This window comes from Dendrobates tinctorius, unplaced genomic scaffold (genome assembly GCF_039654945.1).
Source record: "Dendrobates tinctorius isolate UK_male_01 unplaced genomic scaffold, ASM3965494v1 ptg000028l, whole genome shotgun sequence".
Lineage (NCBI taxonomy): Eukaryota > Metazoa > Chordata > Amphibia > Anura > Dendrobatidae > Dendrobates > Dendrobates tinctorius.
Genome location: NW_027361696.1, coordinates 51,408,491 through 51,426,581, shown reverse-complemented (window position 1 = coordinate 51,426,581; position 18,091 = coordinate 51,408,491). Strand labels below are relative to the sequence as shown.

The 18,091-nt window shown below is 45.3% G+C and overlaps 1 pseudogene; it reads right to left on the bottom strand.

The window, feature by feature from the left end:
* LOC141085379 (guanylate-binding protein 7-like) overlaps positions 1-18,091 on the bottom strand; it is a 49,241-nt pseudogene that overhangs the window by 9,694 nt on the left and 21,456 nt on the right.

Genomic DNA, 18,091 nt, shown 5'->3' with positions numbered 1-18,091 from the left:
AGTAGATTGTAGAAATTGGTTCCAATATCAGTGCTTTATTTATGTTAAATACAGAGACAGCGTTTCGAGGTCCATTCAGTGCACTCTTCTTCAGGTCAAATGTACAGAAAATCATTTTCTGTACATTCGACCTAGAGGTCACTGAATGGACCTCACAACGCGTTGTCTCTGTATGTACCATAAAGTACCGATATTGGAACCAATTTCTACAATCTACTGGATTTCCTCTATTTGATGGTTGAAATATAGCCGCGTGGGAATCTGGTGTTTTTTTCCCCCTCTTGGTATCTCCTCTTTGAGTAATGGAAGCAGACGCTGTCTGTCTACACCATCCTGCTGCAGCTTCTTTGCATGTGACTAAGCGCATACAGTAGTTGTGGCTTTACACAACTATTGAGGGTGAGTACCCTGCACTATTTAATTTATATTCATTATATCTGCACTGGTAAGGCTCTATGGGCGCGCTTTTGTGGTTTCTTTTATCTTTAAAAGGAAGACACTGACACTGGTGTCTTTAAGGGCATCATGTGGAGATTTGCTGCAGAAGACCGGAGAAGATGGAAGTCTGCACAGATGAGCTGTAGATGAGAAACTCATCATGGGGTCTGGACAAGATGAAGAAAAGGTACCTGGATGTACTGCGCGCTGACAGGATTCTCACGTGCCAGTGATTTACATACATGGTCACTTGCTGACTAGACATGTGTGGCCTCACTCAATGAAAATTAACGGAGCAAGATCAAGCACGTCTAGTCGGAATGTGGCCAGAAGTATACAAATCACATGCTTGTGCTGACATGACTGTCCAAAGTGTGCTGTGCATTAGTTGTGAGAATTAAGAAGCCTGCAATGTCAGGATTCAGCTCTGCAGGATCCAGTAGTCATCACATGGACACTTTACTCATGTGCGACTTTCATACTTATGGTCCTGTTACAACGATCTTCTCTCCCTGCTTCTCTCAATTTTTTACTGAACATTGAGAGCATTAGGAAGAGCAGCTTGTCGGTACATGACTAAGTGTGCAAATCGCATATATACTTTTGGGGGGCGCTGAACTGAGTTCTTGCCCTGGATGCCAGAAAGCCTAGCTAAATGCACCACTGTGCGCGAATGTGCTTTTTTCCCCCCCTAAAACAAGAGTGCTTCCCTCCGCTAAGCTCCAATCTGTGACCAGGTTTAGCAAGGTTTTCATTACCCTTTTAATTTTATGCAACTATATATTGTATTGTTTTGTTCCCATTTTGCAATGTATGTATGTATGTATGTATGTATGTATGTATGTATGTATGTATGTATGTATGTATGTATGTATGTATGTATGTATGTATGTATGACAGCCACGCCCACTCCACTTAGCCCCACCCAATCACTAAGCATCTTTCATTTCACCAGAGCTGTTTAAAAGAAGCTGAGCTGTGATTGGTTGCTATGAGCAACAGTTTTCCCACTCCACAACACCTCAGCAGACACTGACCTGGTGGGAGAAATCAAGCATCCCCGGGAACATAAGCTCCCAGCCATAGTCTATCCCCCCAGAATGAGCAGAGAGCACATGACAAACCTATCTCCCCCTCCCGTGCCGATATACCCATCACACATCCTCCTTCCCATAGGCACATCTTCCCTCCTAAAGGGATCTCCGGTATCGAAGTCAGGGCAAATCCACTCAGCGCTCTGGCTCTGATGCCAGGTCTCTCTTAAAGGGATCCCCGGGTATGGAAGCTAGGACCGTTCCACTCAGCGCTCTGGTTCTGACCCCAGGCTGACAGGCTGATGTGGGATATTAGGTGTAGTAGTCCGGTAGCTCTGGCTGACAGGATGATGTGGGATATTCAGGGTAGCAGTCTGGTGTCTCTTACTGGATGATGTGGGATATTAGGGGTTGTAGTCAGGTAACTCTGGCTGACCGGATGATGTGGGATATTATAGTGAATGTGGCTATGCGGAGTGGGCAGGCTATACATATCTCTCTCTACAGTATATCCATCTATCTATATATATATATATATTATATATATATATATATATATATATATATATATATCTCTCATCTATATCATTATAATTTGTTATAACTAATCGTAGTTCGTTCCTATGCCCGTACAATGCCAGGCTCTTCAGCTAGTCTTTGTATATTTTTAGAAACGCTGACCATCTTTCTGGATTAAAATATGAATATTTTTGCTCCTCTTGATCTGTAAACCGCACCCCTGAAGCAATACATTACCTGTAATGGGTTTCCAATCGGACTATATAAATGATTGGTGGTGGCAACGAGTAGTTTGCCATTGTGGAGCTGACAGTGACCAACCTGGGTATTAACATATATCCCATGCGTTATAATCGGAGGTGTATATAACATGCCCTCACTGCGAGTTCACCAATAACTGGCCTAGGAGAGGAAGCAGCCACAGCCTCGTCCATCACTCGGCAGCCAATTGCATAGTTGTCCTGACAATTGGAGGTAGATCCCTTGACAAGTTATGGCAGCGGTGAGATCTGTTTGATCCCGCCGGTGTCATCTCTGTCAAAGTGATCACAGTGGTGGGTTCAGCGTGATCCTCCCTGGCTATGCATCTGACACTTATTAATATTCTATTTTATTTACAACTTTTATTGATATCTGTAAATTTAGAAATCAAGGAAGAACTGGTTTTCATGATCATTGCAGCCACCAGTTTTCAATATTGGAGCCTGGAATTTCAGGAGAGTCATTTATGACTGACCTTGAGCTTCTTTTGGTATTTTTGATCTTTGTCATTGAGGGAACGTCCCATGAAGATTGCAATGGCCTCCTTCTCACATTCCATGTGTATGTTCAGGAACTCTTGTTGTGTTTCCGTAGGGAACTTCAGGACATATTTGTCCATCTCACATTGATATTTGGACACTGCGTCCTGTATAGCTCCAATATTTTCTATCTCTGCCAGAGCCAGGACTGCATTCTCTATGCATGGTACTGTTCCACTCTGAATTGCCGACACATAAGAAGCTGCGAGAACGGCCAACACTGAAAGACACAGAAAAAAAATTAGATTCCCATATTTAGTGTTATATGGCATAGTGTCATTTCTTCTTTGGTAGTTCATCTCTATTTGTGTATTCTACAGAATGTGCCAACAAAACATTTGCTCACATGAGTTCAAGGTTTACAGCAGACTACCTGGCCTTGCTCCACAGACTTGTTTTAGGTTATTTATGGCTTCTCTAAAGCCATAAATAAACCCAAAGAATAAATCCAAGATAAAAGCAAGGAATATATTAGTATCTCATCTACATGTCAACTTTAAGGTAAAATGGCGTTTAAAGCGTTGCGGACCTGTCACAAGATCGGTAAAAGGGAAAAAAAACAAAAAACCACACACATTGTCTTGCTGCCCTCAAGCATTTAGTGCACATACCAGTCAGTCTACTGCATTTAGGAGCTTCTTATAACCTAACTTGCATTTACTATGTGAGTGGGCCATTTTATATCAGTATTCGGTCACCTGATTAGGAGTTGTGTCTACCTTTCCCTGCCATGCATAGCTCCAGTGAAGCACCAGCCCCGGTCCATTAGATTTTCTCATCCTCCACGTTTGGAATTGCAAGTTACCCAGCATGTTCCTACGTGTTGCCTTTCCTGGGCCTAGATAAAGGCCTCCCAGGACACATCTGGCTATTAGTATTAAGACTTGCTATTAATTCTTAGTTGAGTGTGCACAGTCACCATGATGTTTCCTGGCTGTCTGGTTTCCAGTCCATGAGTTTCTAGAAACCTTGCTACCTGTCAGTGGAAGACATCAAATGCTTATTTGTGACTTCTAGGAGCTCTTTAAGACTTGTTTACCGCTACCGGCCCACCTGCGGCTTCCAGCACCTCTTAGGTCTGCCTGCAGCTTCCCTGACAGCTTGAGACTAAGTTTTTCTCTACATGTCCACCCGTGGCTTCCAGAAACTCTGCTAGCTGTTCTGCCATGTTCTATACCTGCCTGTTGCACAGACGACATTGGCACATGTGCTCACCCTGACTTAAGGAGGATCCACCTCACCAAGTGAGACCACTTTGTGTAACAGCTCCAGCTTTGTCCCACATTATCCTTTTATGCAATTTGATAGACTGAAGAACATGAGCTGAGAAACAAGACAGCCTCCCCTCATCCTGCATTTTTTTTCAGCATATTTGCTTTTAGAAACGGATTACATTTAACAGGCCACGAGTTGCAAGATTGACAGAAGGGTACCACTTTTTGGGGGGCAGTTTGTAGTACCGTATTTTTGGAGGCAAAACAACTTTATGTAAAACAATTATCAAACTGAATGTTTATCGCAATCCAATAAGATGACGTTGTATGGAATATAGCCCACATTTATGTAGCTTACTTCTCCCAGTTACTTCAGCTCCACCAGCCAGGGATTTAACATGACTGTGATGTATCATGTAACTGTAGAATCTTATAGTTTGTTCCACAAACTCTTCTTCCAATTCGCTTTCTTCCAATTCTTCTAAAATCTGAAGTTGTTTCTTTGATCCTGGCCGGTCAAATACAAAACATTTGTGTTCGTGGAAGAAGTGCAGAATGCAGTCACGGGATAAATTAAAAGCTTTGGTTTTTTCATCGGTACCTTGAAGAGATAAATTAGAGTAGTTAATATCCATTAGGTCAACCCAGATAAGCTGTGAAGCCTGCAGACCAGCTTTTCCAGAATGACCTATGATAGCCACACACTGGACACCAGGCATGTCACAGGAGGCTATGTGGGGACCCATACTGTATATTGGAGGCAATGTGGTGGCTTATACAGTGGGGGAAATAAGTATTTGATCCCTTGCTGATTTTGTAAGTTTGCCCACTGACAAAGACATGAACAGTTAATAGTTAATAATTTTAAGGGTAGGTTAATTTTAACATTGAGAGATAGATAATCAAAAACAAAATCCAGAAAATCACATTGTGTGAATTATATAAATTTGCATTTTTCAGTGAGAAATAAGTATTTGATCCCTCTGGCCAACAAGACTTACTACTTGGCAGCAAACCTTTGTTGGCAAGCACGGCAATCACACCTTTTTGAAGTTGATGAGTTTTGCGCACATGTCAGGAGGAATTTTGGTCCACTCCTCTTTGCAGATCACTCTAAGGCTGAGTTCACACGTCGCGGTTTTTTCGCATTTTCGTGGCGGTTTTAAACATGCGATTTTGCCGCAAAAAATAAGCACCCCATGCAATCCTATGGGATTCCGCAATGCTGTGCTAATGCTGCGTTTTTTCCCGCGGCGGAATCGCTTTGTGGTAAAAAACGCAGCATGTTCATTAATTCAGCGGAATCGCGGCGATCCCGCACCCATAGGAATGCATTGTTCTGCTTACTTTCCGCATGTGGCTGTGCACCCCATGCGAAAAGTAAACAGAACATTTACGGATGTACCCACGGTCCGGAGGAGGGGAGACTGTCCTCTGGGCTGTGGGTACCATAACCCTGTAAAAAATACAATTAAAACAAAAAATATTGTTATTCTCACCTTCCAGCGTCCCGCGCAGCTTTCCTGCCTCTCTCCACGCTCCCGGTCCCAGTAATCCTTTGCAAGAATGACCGCGATGACAGATCTTGCGGGAGCGCGACGTCTCACGGTCATTCGCGCAAAGGATTACTGGGACCGGGAGCGCGGAGAGAGGCGGGAAGGCTGCGCGGGACAAAACACTATGTTTGATGAGTGTGACCAACCTGTCAATCAGTTCTCCAAGCGATGCTCCAGATCGCTTGGAAAACGCTAGCATTCTGCAAGCCAATTACGCTTGCAAATCACTAGTTTTTCCGCAGGAAAATCGCTGGAATTTAAAATGCGATTTTCCCGTGGAATGGAATTTCAGAGTTCTCGGGTTCACTTCCGTGAGAGTTTCGCTACGTGTGCACATAGCCTTAATCATTAAGATTTGGATGCTGTCACTTGGCAACTCGGACCTTCAACTCCCTGTATAAGTTTTCTATGGGATTAAAGTCTGGGGACTGGCTAGACCACTCCATGACCTTAATGTGCTTTTTGAGCCACTCCGTTGCTGCCTTAGCTGTATGCTTTGGGTCATTGTCTTGCTGGAGGACCCAGCCATGACCCATTTTTAATGTCCTGGCGGAGGGAAGGAGGTTGTCACTCAGGATTTTAATGGTACAAGGCTCCATTCATTCTCCCATTGATGTGGTGAAGTAGTCCTGTGCCCTTAGAGAAACACTCCCAAAACATAAGGTTTCCACCTCCATGCTTGACAGTGGGGGATGGTGTTCTTTAGGTCATAGTCAGCATTTCTCTTCCTCCAAACACTGCGAATTGAGTTAATGCTAGCTCAATTTTTGTCTCATCTGACCACAGCACCTTCTCCCAATCACTCACAGAATAATCAGGTGTTGATTGGCAAACTTCAGATGGGTCTGCACATGTGCCTTAAGCAAGGGGACCTTGTGGGGGCTGCAGGATTTTAAACCTTTACGGCATAATGTGTTACCATTGGTTTTCTTGGCGACTGTGGTCCCAGCTGCCTTGAGATCATTAACAAGTTCACCCCATGTAGTTTTAGGCTGATCTCTCAGCTTCATAATCAAGGAAACCCCACAATGTGAGAATTTGCATGGTGCCCAAGATTGATGCCGATTGACAGTCATTTTGTATTTCTTCCATTTTCTTACTATTGCACCAACAGTTGTCTCCTTCTCAACCAGCACCTTACGTATGGTTTTGTAGCCCATTCCAGCTTTGTGTAGATCTATGATCTTGTCCCTGACATCCTCATAACACTTTTTGGTCTTGCCCATGTTGTAGAGGTTAGAGTCTGATTGAGTCTGTGGACAGGAGGTGTCTTTTATAAAGGTATTTAATGCAGGTAACGAGTTGATAAGGAGTGTCTAACTGGTCTGTAGGAGCCAGAACTCTTAATGGTTGGTAGGGGATCAAATACTTGTTTCTCACTGCAAAATGCAAATAAATTTATATAATTTATACAATGTGATTTTCTGGATTTTATTTTTGATATTCTATCTCTTAATGTTAAAATTAACCTACCCATAAAATTATTGACTGTTCACGTCTTTGTCAGTAGGCAAACTTACAAAATTAGCAAGGGATCAAATGCTTATTTCCCCCCACTGTATACAGAGGCTATGTGGGGACTCATGCTATATATGGAAGCCATATTGGGGTTCACACTGTAAATTGGGGGCTGATAATGTATTTAGCAGCTAGGGCTCAATATATAGAGGATTACGAGAGGTCCTCATACTGTAAATAGAGGATATGGGGGGCTTATACTATACATGGGGGCTGTGTGGGATTTCATACTGTATATGGACCCGTTACTATATATAGAGAGGCTGTGGGGGCTCATGCAGTAAATAGGGGGATGTTGGCACACATTAAAATACAGACCACAGAACCGGAAACGGTTCTAAGATCAATATAGCTGCAGGACAATTACCAGGAGAAAAGATGATGTAAAACAGTGTAAAAATAATATCAACTACTCCAATAAATGTATACAATCAAAATTGTGCAAGATGCCAAAAACTGGGATGGATTGGAAGTCAGTAATATGCCATCAATGATTTGATATATCCTGGAGCCTGTAATTAGTATTAAGAGTGTAGATACTATTGGCACATGCCCTATATAAGATGATCACAATCCATCATTGCTTGGCATGTAAAATATATAGATGTGTGAACATATCCAACTGGGGGAATGACTCGTAACCTGGATCAGAATAGGTTCCACTGACAGTGTGGCGCTCACCCCGACGCACGCTTCAATGCATCCTCATCATTGACTAAAGTGGAGATGGCCCCGGTCCAGGAGGGGAGTTAATTTTTTTTTTTTAACCCAACTGGAGCCATAAAAAAGTGCTTATCCACTGCTTATTTAGAAATAATAATGAAAAATAAAGTTGTATAAAGTTGTGCATCTTAGCAATGAGCTCTTAGCTTAGATGTCAATAAGTAAGCAAAAAAGTTGCTAAACATTCTAAAAAGTATTCACAAATGTAAATGAACCTAAAAATTATTTAGAAGTAAAAAAAAAAATTATAAATATATATATATATATATATATATATATATATATATATATATATATATATATATATATATATATATAGTGTGTGTTACCAAGATGCAAAAAGTCATTCATTCCCCATCCCCTCTCCCACAGGAGAAAGAAAAATAGAATTTGTAACGTTGGTTACAAAACTATTACCTTTCTTGAGCTCCAGAGAAGACAGCAGATATTCATCTTCTGTTATTGCTTTTCCATTCTTCTCCAGTGTCAGAGTGAAGTCTCGGACACACCAGGTAAAGGAGGGCATGTACCTCTTATATTCCCCAGTGTGATCTTCCTCAGTAGACGATTTCAGCTTGATCAGCTTTGTCAGCTCAGTGACGTAACTGGGAGATGGCGGTTAAGGAAAATGTGGATGGGCAATCGATCTAGTTTATATAAAAAAAAAAAAAAAAAAAAAAGGGGGGGGGGGGGGGGGGGAAATCTGGTGTAAGCCCTTGTTCAGATGTGTGAATTCTGGACCAACCATGCAAATAAAACAGAATACCTGTTTTTGGTTGGAGTCACAGATCAAAATCACCCACACAAGTCTTAGGGTACCGTTACACATCGCGAGATCGTTAGCGAGATTGCTGAAACGTCACCGGTTTTCTGAAGCAACAGCAACCTCACCAGCAATCTCGCTGTGTGACACATAGCGGCGACCAGCCCCCCCGCTGGCTATCGCTGATCTTGCTCGAATGTCCTAGGCTATTTTTTGATCATTGGTGTCCCGCATGCATCGCTGTGTTTGATGCCATAACAATGACGAGCGACCTCGTTGGCGACTCAGAACTCACCCATATCAAGGTCTGAGTCGTCAGAATAGCTGCTGTGTGACAAGGTCCCAACGACCGCCGAGGTCGTTATATGGATCGCCGTATCGTTGCCGCGTTGTTGAGTAGATCTACCTGTTTGACAGCTTACTAGCAACCATGTACCAGCGACGTACCAGCGATCCTTACCGGATCGTATCGTTGTCGGGATTGCTGGAGCGTCGCTATGTGTAACGGTATCTCACACAATCCTTATTGAAAAAATGACTAAGTATGGAATGGACAAGGCAACTGTTAGGTGGATTCATAACTGGCTTAGTGATCGGACCCAAAAAGTGGTCGTAAATGGCTGCACATCTAGTTGGAAGAATGTCTCAAGTGGGGTACCACAGGGCTCTGTCCTGAGCCCTGTATTGTTCAACATCTTTATCAACGATTTAGATGAAGGAATTGAGGGTAAACTGATTAAATTTGCTGATGACACAAAGCTAGGAGGGATAGCTAATACTAGAGAAGAGAGAGGATTCAAAAAGATATAAATAAACTGGAGCAGGGGGCAGCAACTAACAGAATGGTTTTTAACAGGGAAAAATGCAAAGTACTACATCTGGGCAATAAAAATGAAAAAAGCATATACAGAATGGGAGGAATAGGGCTAAGCAACAGCACATGTGAAAAAGACTTGGGTATACTAATAGATCACAGACTGAATGAGTCAACAGTGTGATGCAGCAGCAAAAAAGGCAAATGCAATTCTAGGATGTATTAACAGAAGCATACAGTCTAGATCACGTGAAGTCATTATTGCCCTCTACTCCTATTTGGTCAGACCTCATCTGGAATACTGTGTCCAGTTTTGGGCGCCACATTTTAAAAAAAAAACACAACAAACTGGAGCAAGTTCAGAAAAGAGTGGCCAGAATGATGACGGGTCTGCAAACCCTGTCTTATGAGGAAAGGTTGCATGATCTGGGAATGTTTAGCTTGCAAAAGAGAAGACTGAGAGGAGACTTAATAGCTGTCTACAAATATCTCAAGGGCTGTCACATTAAAGATGATTCTTCTACATTCTCATTTGCACAAGGAAAGACTAGAAGCAATGGGATGAAACTGAATGGGAGGCGACACAGATTAGATATTAGAAAAAAACTTTTTGACAGTTAGAGTGATCAATGAGTGGAACAGGCTGCCACGGGAAGTGGTGAGTTCTCTTTCAATGGAAGTCTTCAAACAGAGGCTGGACAGACATCTGTCTGGGATGATTTAGCGAATCCTGCTATGAGCAGGGGGTTGGACCAGATGGCTCAGGAGGTCCCTTCCAACTCTATGATTCTAATCAGCAAATTGATTGCGTCAGCATCCAGACAGTGTGCGCTCTGATAAGTATTGCACTGGATAGGAGAAACTTTGCAATTTTTTTTTAATGACATGGATCGCCCGCCAAGGCAGTGGGGTACTCGGTACCGGGCCGGTATCTCAGAGGGAAGTGTCACAGTAGCGGTCCGTGGCCCTGGGCGTCCATGTAAAAGGGGGTTAAGCGTGGCTAATTAAAGTTTATAAGTGGATGATACGCAGGGGTGGATTAAGGGTAGCCAGGGCCCGGGGCAGTTCAGACTCTGTGGGCCCCCCTCGTCACGTGACGGGGGTCACGAATCGTAGAGCCACACTCCACATAGAGAATAATGGAGCCTCCAACACCGACCTCCACCCGCAGAGCCACACTCCACAGAGAATAATGGAGCCTCCAGCACCGACCTCCACCCACAGAGCCACACTCCACATAGAGAATAATGGAGCCTCCAGCACCGACCTCCACCCGCAGAGCCGCACTCCACATAGAGAATAATGGAGCCTCCAGCACTGACCTCCACCCGCAGAGCCACACTCCACATAGAGAATAATGGAGCCTCCAGCACTGACCTCCACCCGCAGAGCCGCACTCCACATAGAGAATAATGGGGCCTCCAGCACCGACCTCCACCCGCACTCCACATAGAGAATAATGGAGCCTCCAGCACCGACCTCCACCCGCAGAGCCACACTCCACATAGAGAATAATGGAGCCTCCAGCACCGACCTCCACCCGCAGAGCCGCACTCCACATAGAGAATAATGGAGCCTCCAGCACTGACCTCCACCCGCAGAGCCGCACTCCACATAGAGAATAATGGGGCCTCCAGCACCGACCTCCACCCGCACTCCACATAGAGAATAATGGAGCCTCCAGCACCGACCTCCACCCGCAGAGCCACACTCCACATAGAGAATAATGGAGCCTCCAGCACTGACCTCCACCCGCAGAGCCACACTCCACATAGAGAATAATGGAGCCTCCAGCACCGACCTCCACCCGCAGAGCCGCACTCCACATAGAGAATAATGGAGCCTCCAGCACCGACCTCCACCCGCACTCCACATAGAGAATAATGGAGCCTCCAGCACCGACCTCCACCCGCAGAGCCACACTCCACATAGAGAATAATGGAGCCTCCAGCACCGACCTCCACCCGCAGAGCCACACTCCACATAGAGAATAATGGAGCCTCCAGCACCGACCTCCACCCGCAGAGCCACACTCCACATAGAGAATAATGGAGCCTCCAGCACCGACCTCCACCCGCAGAGCCGCACTCCACATAGAGAATAATGGAGCCTCCAGCACCGACCTCCACCCGCAGAGCCGCACTCCACATAGAGAATAATGGAGCCTCCAGCACCGACCTCCACCCGCAGAGCCACACTCCACATAGAGAATAATGGAGCCTCCAGCACTGACCTCCACCCGCAGAGCCACACTCCACATAGAGAATAATGGAGCCTCCAGCACCGACCTCCACCCGCAGAGCCGCACTCCACAAAGAGAATAATGGAGCCTCCAGCACCGACCTCCACCCGCAGAGCCGCACTCCACAGAGAATAATGGGGCCTCCAGCACCGACCTCCACCCGCAGAGCCACACTCCACATAGAGAATAATGGAGCCTCCAGCACCGACCTCCACCCGCAGAGCCACACTCCACATAGAGAATAATGGAGCCTCCAGCACCGACCTCCACCCGCAGAGCCGCACTCCACATAGAGAATAATGGGGCCTCCAGCACCGACCTCCACCCGCAGAGCCACACTCCACATAGAGAATAATGGAGCCTCCAGCACCGACCTCCACCCGCAGAGCCGCACTCCACATAGAGAATAATGGAGCCTCCAGCACCGACCTCCACCCGCAGAGCCACACTCCACATAGAGAATAATGGAGCCTCCAGCACCGACCTCCACCCGCGGAGCCGCACTCCACATAGAGAATAATGGAGCCTCAAGCACCAACCTCCACCCGCAGAGCCGCACTCCACATAGAGAATAATGGAGCCTCCAGCACCGACCTCCACCCGCAGAGCCTCACTCCACATAGAGAATAATGGAGCCTCCGGCACCGACCTCCACCCGCAAAGCCACACTCCACATAGAGAATAATGGGGCCTCAGCACCGACCTCCACCCGCAGACCCACACTCCACATAGAGAATAATGGAGCCTCCAGCACCGACCTCCACCCGCAGAGCCGCACTCCACATAGAGAATAATGGAGCCTCCAGCACCGACCTCCATCCGCAGACCCACACTCCACATAGAGAATAATGGAGCCTCCAGCACCGACCTCCACCCGCAGAGCCGCACTCCACATAGAGAATAATGGAGCCTCCAGCACCGACCTCCACCCGCAGAGCCTCACTCCACATAGAGAATAATGGAGCCTCCAGCACCGACCTCCACCCGCAGAGCCGCACTCCACATAGAGAATAATGGGGCCTCCAGCACCGACCTCCACCCGCAGAGCCGCACTCCACATACATGGCTGCTCTCAGTGCTCTGTGCTGTGCGCACAGGACCTGTGATGAGGTCACAGGAGGGGAGGAGACAGGGGTCACATGATCGGGGGCCCTGACACCTTACCTCCTGTGATCTCATCACAAGCCTTTGCACGCTACCAGCAGCATCAGCGTTCACGCTACTTGTAGATGCTGCTGGTAGCAGAGCACATAATGCCGCCCCCACGGTCACTCACTTTTAGGTGGGGAGAAGATGGAGTGCCATTGCAGCAGCCAGCAGGAATGTGGTGGGGGCCCCCTTAGAAGCTCTTGTGGTGGGGGCCCCGGGGCTGAAGCCCCGCCTGCCCTGCCTATAATCCGGCCCTGCGCGGTGGCGGATTATAATGGGGCAATTTACTGGCCTGGGCTGTGGGCCCCTTAACCCCACTGGGCCCGGGGCAACTGCCCAAATTGACCTCATTATAATCCGCCACTGCGTGACACCCACCTGTGGTGCTCGGCAATGAAGGGGTTAAGCCGACGCTGCAGGCAGATCCTCTGGGACAGATGGTGTAAGGCAGCAAGATGTAATGGCTCCCCACAGGTAGAGCTGTAGTCCCAGGGCAGTGAGAATAGGGGTTGAGAAAGAGGGTGCAGTGTAAGGCACAGATGTAGCAGTGCTGAAGGGGTTGCAGGAAAAAGGCAATGACACAACAGGGCGCAGTTTCCTTTACCTTTGCTTTGCAAGTGCAGTCCAGGATCCAGATTACAGATGGAACAGGAGTTGGCCAGCCTGGAAGCAACTCCGGAATCTCTCTATGCAGATGAGTTGTGTAGTCTCCTTTCTAGCACTTATCTGAGGTACATGCAGTACTGAGTTACACTGAAGTTCCTCCTTCTTGATATTGCTCAAACTCCACTCACATGGAAGACAGCTGTAGCCTCCTTCTGGCTCACACGTCGCTGTTGTGCCTCCGAGTCTTCTGTGGGAACAGAGCATTTACAGCTTTCTATTCCTCCGGTTTCTGCTGCCGGAACATCAGTTTCACAAACAGCCTCGGGGACTGGACCCCGGAACCATGCGCCAGGCTAGTAGTGAGCCTGAACTCTGCTCAATCCTCCAGCTCTTCTCCTCTCATCCACACACTTCGCCCTCCTCACACGAACTGCCTAACTTCCCCTTCCTGGCACCCAGAGAGCAGCTCTTCCCCCAATTTTGGTTCAGAGCTCCCTCTGCTGGCCTGCAGTGGGAACAGTGCTGTGTGTTGTATTTACCTGACAGAGACCCTTCATTGCTTGCAAGCATGACATCACACTCCCTAGGAGGAAGGTAAAGCCACTGTGGCGACCATACTCCTGGGGGCGCCACAGAAACACCAATGGTAAAAACTTGACCAAATACAGAACTAATCCAAAACCCTGAACAGTCTTTGAACCCAGTCACCGAAGTGCTGGAAGTTGCACACAAGGGAACTGTGCATAGAGAAATAAAAAAAAATAAATAATTGTTAATACCAAGACCCAGGACACGGGATCACACTGGGTCATCTGCAAAGCCTGATGTTGAGCACAAAAGTATAGCAGACCCGAGTGAGGGAAGCAAAGCCCAGAACTGAGACAGGTGGGCAAAACTACAACTGAAAAAACTGCTTCTCCACCATCATGTTCTTCAATTTCAGACTGTGGAAATACTAGGGGGCATGTTGCTCATGCTACTGTGAGCAACATGCTTGATCAAAACTTGCTACCAGGTTCTGCAGCGTCTCCAGACTGGTCTCCCATCAATGATGTCATTGGTCCGTGATTACCCCACGTGCTGCCTGCAGCAGATCTTGATTATTTCTTCAAGCACATTGAGCACAGGGAACCTTCCTCAGATGACCATCTGCCTGTAGTTTACTTAACAAAATTCTGCTGACAGGTTCTCTTTAATAACCTCATTGATAGCAGCCAAGGCTGGAGGTCCATGGATTTCTGCACGTGGCTCATTCTCCCTCCGCACTTTAAGGAGGCATCACTTGCCATAAATATTAAATGCAAAAACCTCAGTGACATTATCACTATGTCAGAAATAGGGTTTAGGGCTATAAGTAGCCACCCTAGTCAGGAAAACACCCACTCCAATAAGTATACATGCAAAGAGAAAATATGAGTAACTAGGTGAATATAATAAAAATACGTCTTTATTAGTTAACATATGTATCACTTAGTACAAAAATACAAAGAATAAAATGACACCACAGGATAGAAAAACAGAGTAACCCGGGAAAAGCACCCAGCCACAAGATATCAAGTAACGCAGCAGTATATATAGAGTATAGCCACATCTATGTAAGTGACCAGTGTCCGCTAGTTCCCCATCTCCCCATTAGGAGATCACTGCGCCACATTATAGATCCATTAAGATCACCTAGTGTGCACGAATAAGTTTCACGTGGCCAGTTTGAAAAGATATCTTACCAGATATACATGGAGGCTGAGTAAACCCAGGACCAGGTAGGAAAAACACCCGACGCGCGTTTCGCGTGACTACAAGCACGCTTTCTCAAGGGAAGTATACCGGGGAGTGCGCACAGGACCTTCTTAAGCCCATGTGACTAGTCACATGGTTCCCAATCGGCCAATCAGAGCGGTTTGGCGCGGCGCATGCGCACTGTCCACCCGAAGGGCCAGACAATGCAGGAGAAAGCGTCATACGTTGCCCCGGGCAGCAGGGGGGAAAAAGTCCCCGGAAGCCCGGAGGAAGGCAAAAGACACTCCTCCGCATGTCGGCCACAAACAGGGACAGTGAGCATGCGCACAACCACTGACACCAATGAATATAATATGCATTTATATAATACACAGGACATTGGGCATAGATCAAAAATGGACAGAGATAAATAGTCACATAAAAAGGCAAATGCAGATAAAGAGTACTGAAAGATTCAAGATATGACATCACAATACATTTACTCTCTTCAAATTACAGCGTCCCAGAGTCGTCCATATACACCAATGTCTAGAGTTGATGAACATCCAATGTAGATATTGAAATTAGGGCCAGTGGGACTGCCAAATATAATTGCAACAAATAAATCCAGTTGATGGATGAAAAAGAGGTCCTGCATAAACTAAGAGAGGGAATAAGTGAGACGTATATCAAAGAAACACAGCGTCGGACTGGCCCACCGGGGAGCCGGAGGATTCTCCGGTGGGCCCTGGCATCTGGTGGGCCCTGGCCCCTGCTGGCATACAGGGCCAGCAGTTGCCTTGGGCCCCCACTGCTCCAGGGGCTCCCAGCCAGTGCCACAGTGCTGCTATGGGGGCCGTGCCAGCGGAGCAGAAGCGGGTGTCAGGAGTCAGGAGCCCCTGTCCCCTCTGCTAAAGAGAAATGAATATTCACTGCGAAGCAGTGAATATCATTTCACTCTCGGTCTCCACTCCCCGGGGCCCCGCCCCCAGCCTAGGCAGCCCGCCCCGCCCTCAATTGCAGTGGAAGAGAGAGCGTCTCTCTCCCATCAGTCCCCTCTGCTCCTGACTCACAGCCGGTGCGCGATGACGTCACCATCGTGCACCCGCTGTGTGTCTGGCAGATGGGACAGCTCCTGAGTCTGAAGCCGGCATCAGCATGGGAGTTAGGAGGAGAGGTGAGTATTGTGATTTTTTTTTATCTATCTATCTCTATATCCATCCATCTCTATATCCATCCATCTATCTCTATATTCATCTATCTTATCCATCTATCTATCTCTATATCTGTCTATCTCTCTATTTCTATCTGTATATCTATCTCTATATCTGTCTATCTCTATATCTACTGTATCTCTCTATCTATATCTACAGTATCTCTATATCTACAGTATCTCTATATCTATCTCTCTATCTATCTCTATAGATATCTATCTCTATCTATCTGTATATCTATCTCTATATCTATCTCTCTAGTTATCTATCTCTATCTATCTATCCCTATATCAATCTCTCTATCTCTCTCTATCTATCTCTATATCTGTCTATCTCTATATCTATCTCTATATCTAACTTATATCTATCTATATCTCTCTCTATATCTATCTATATCTCTCTCTATATCTCTCTCTATATCTATCTCTCTCTATATCTGTATATCTATCTATCTCTATATCTATCTATATCTGTCTATCTATATATCTATCTATATCTCTCTATATCTATCTATCTGTCTGTCTATCTCTATATCTCTATATCTATCCCTATAGCAATCTCTCTCTCTATCTATCTCTATATCTCTCTATATATCTATCTATCTCTATCCCTATATCTATTAATCTCTATATCTATCTCTCTATCTATCTGTCTATCTCTATAGCTATATCTATCTATTTCTATCTCTAGCTATCTATATCTCTCTCTATATCTATCTATTTCTATCTGTATATCTATCTATATCTATCTATCTCTATCTATTTCTATATCTGTCTCTATCTTACATATAGAGATAGATATAGAGATAGATCGAGAGATATAGAGATAGATTTAGATAGATATAGAGAGATAGATAGAGAGAGATATAGAGATAGATACAGAGAATAGATACAGAGATAGATAGATAGATATAGAGATAGATATAGATAGCTATAGATAGGCATAGAGATAGATAGACTATCTATATCTATCTATATGTATATTATCTTTACATCTATCTATCCATCTATCTATCATCTATCCATAGATCTATTTATCCTTTATCTATCTATCCATCTATCTCTATATCTATCTATAGCTATATATATATCTCTATTATCTTCATATCTATCTATCCATCTATCCATCGATCTATCTATTTATCCCCTATCTATCCATCTATCTATATCTATCTATCTGTATCTATTTATAGCTATTTCTATATATCTATCTCTATATCTATCTATTTATCCATTATCTATCTTCTATCTATCTATCTATTTATCTAGTGTTATACCCTATGAGGGGGCAGCATTATATTCTATGAGGAGGTACATTATTCCCTATGAGGGTGCAGCGTTATACCCTATGAGGGGGTGCATTATACCTTATGAGTGGGGGAAGCATTATACCCTAAGAGGGGGTGCATTATATTCTATGAGATGGCTGCATTATATTCTATTAGGGAGGCTACCCCAACTCCTGCTACATAACTAAGACCTGTACTGCCTTATATTATACCCTGATATTAGCGCGTTTTACCGCACAATTGGTGGTCTTGTATTTCTTTCTATGTAGCTACATAGTGGGCCCCAAGAATGATTTTCTCTGGTGGGCCCAAGGTGCTCCAGTCCGACACTGAAGAAACACATATACAATAACAAATAAAAAATAAAACACACCCCACAACCTGGGATATGGGGAAACAGTTGGGAAGAAGGGGCATAAAATAAATAAATAAAAGGAGATGGGGAACTAGCGGACACTGGTCACTTACATAGATGTGGCTATACTCTATATATACTG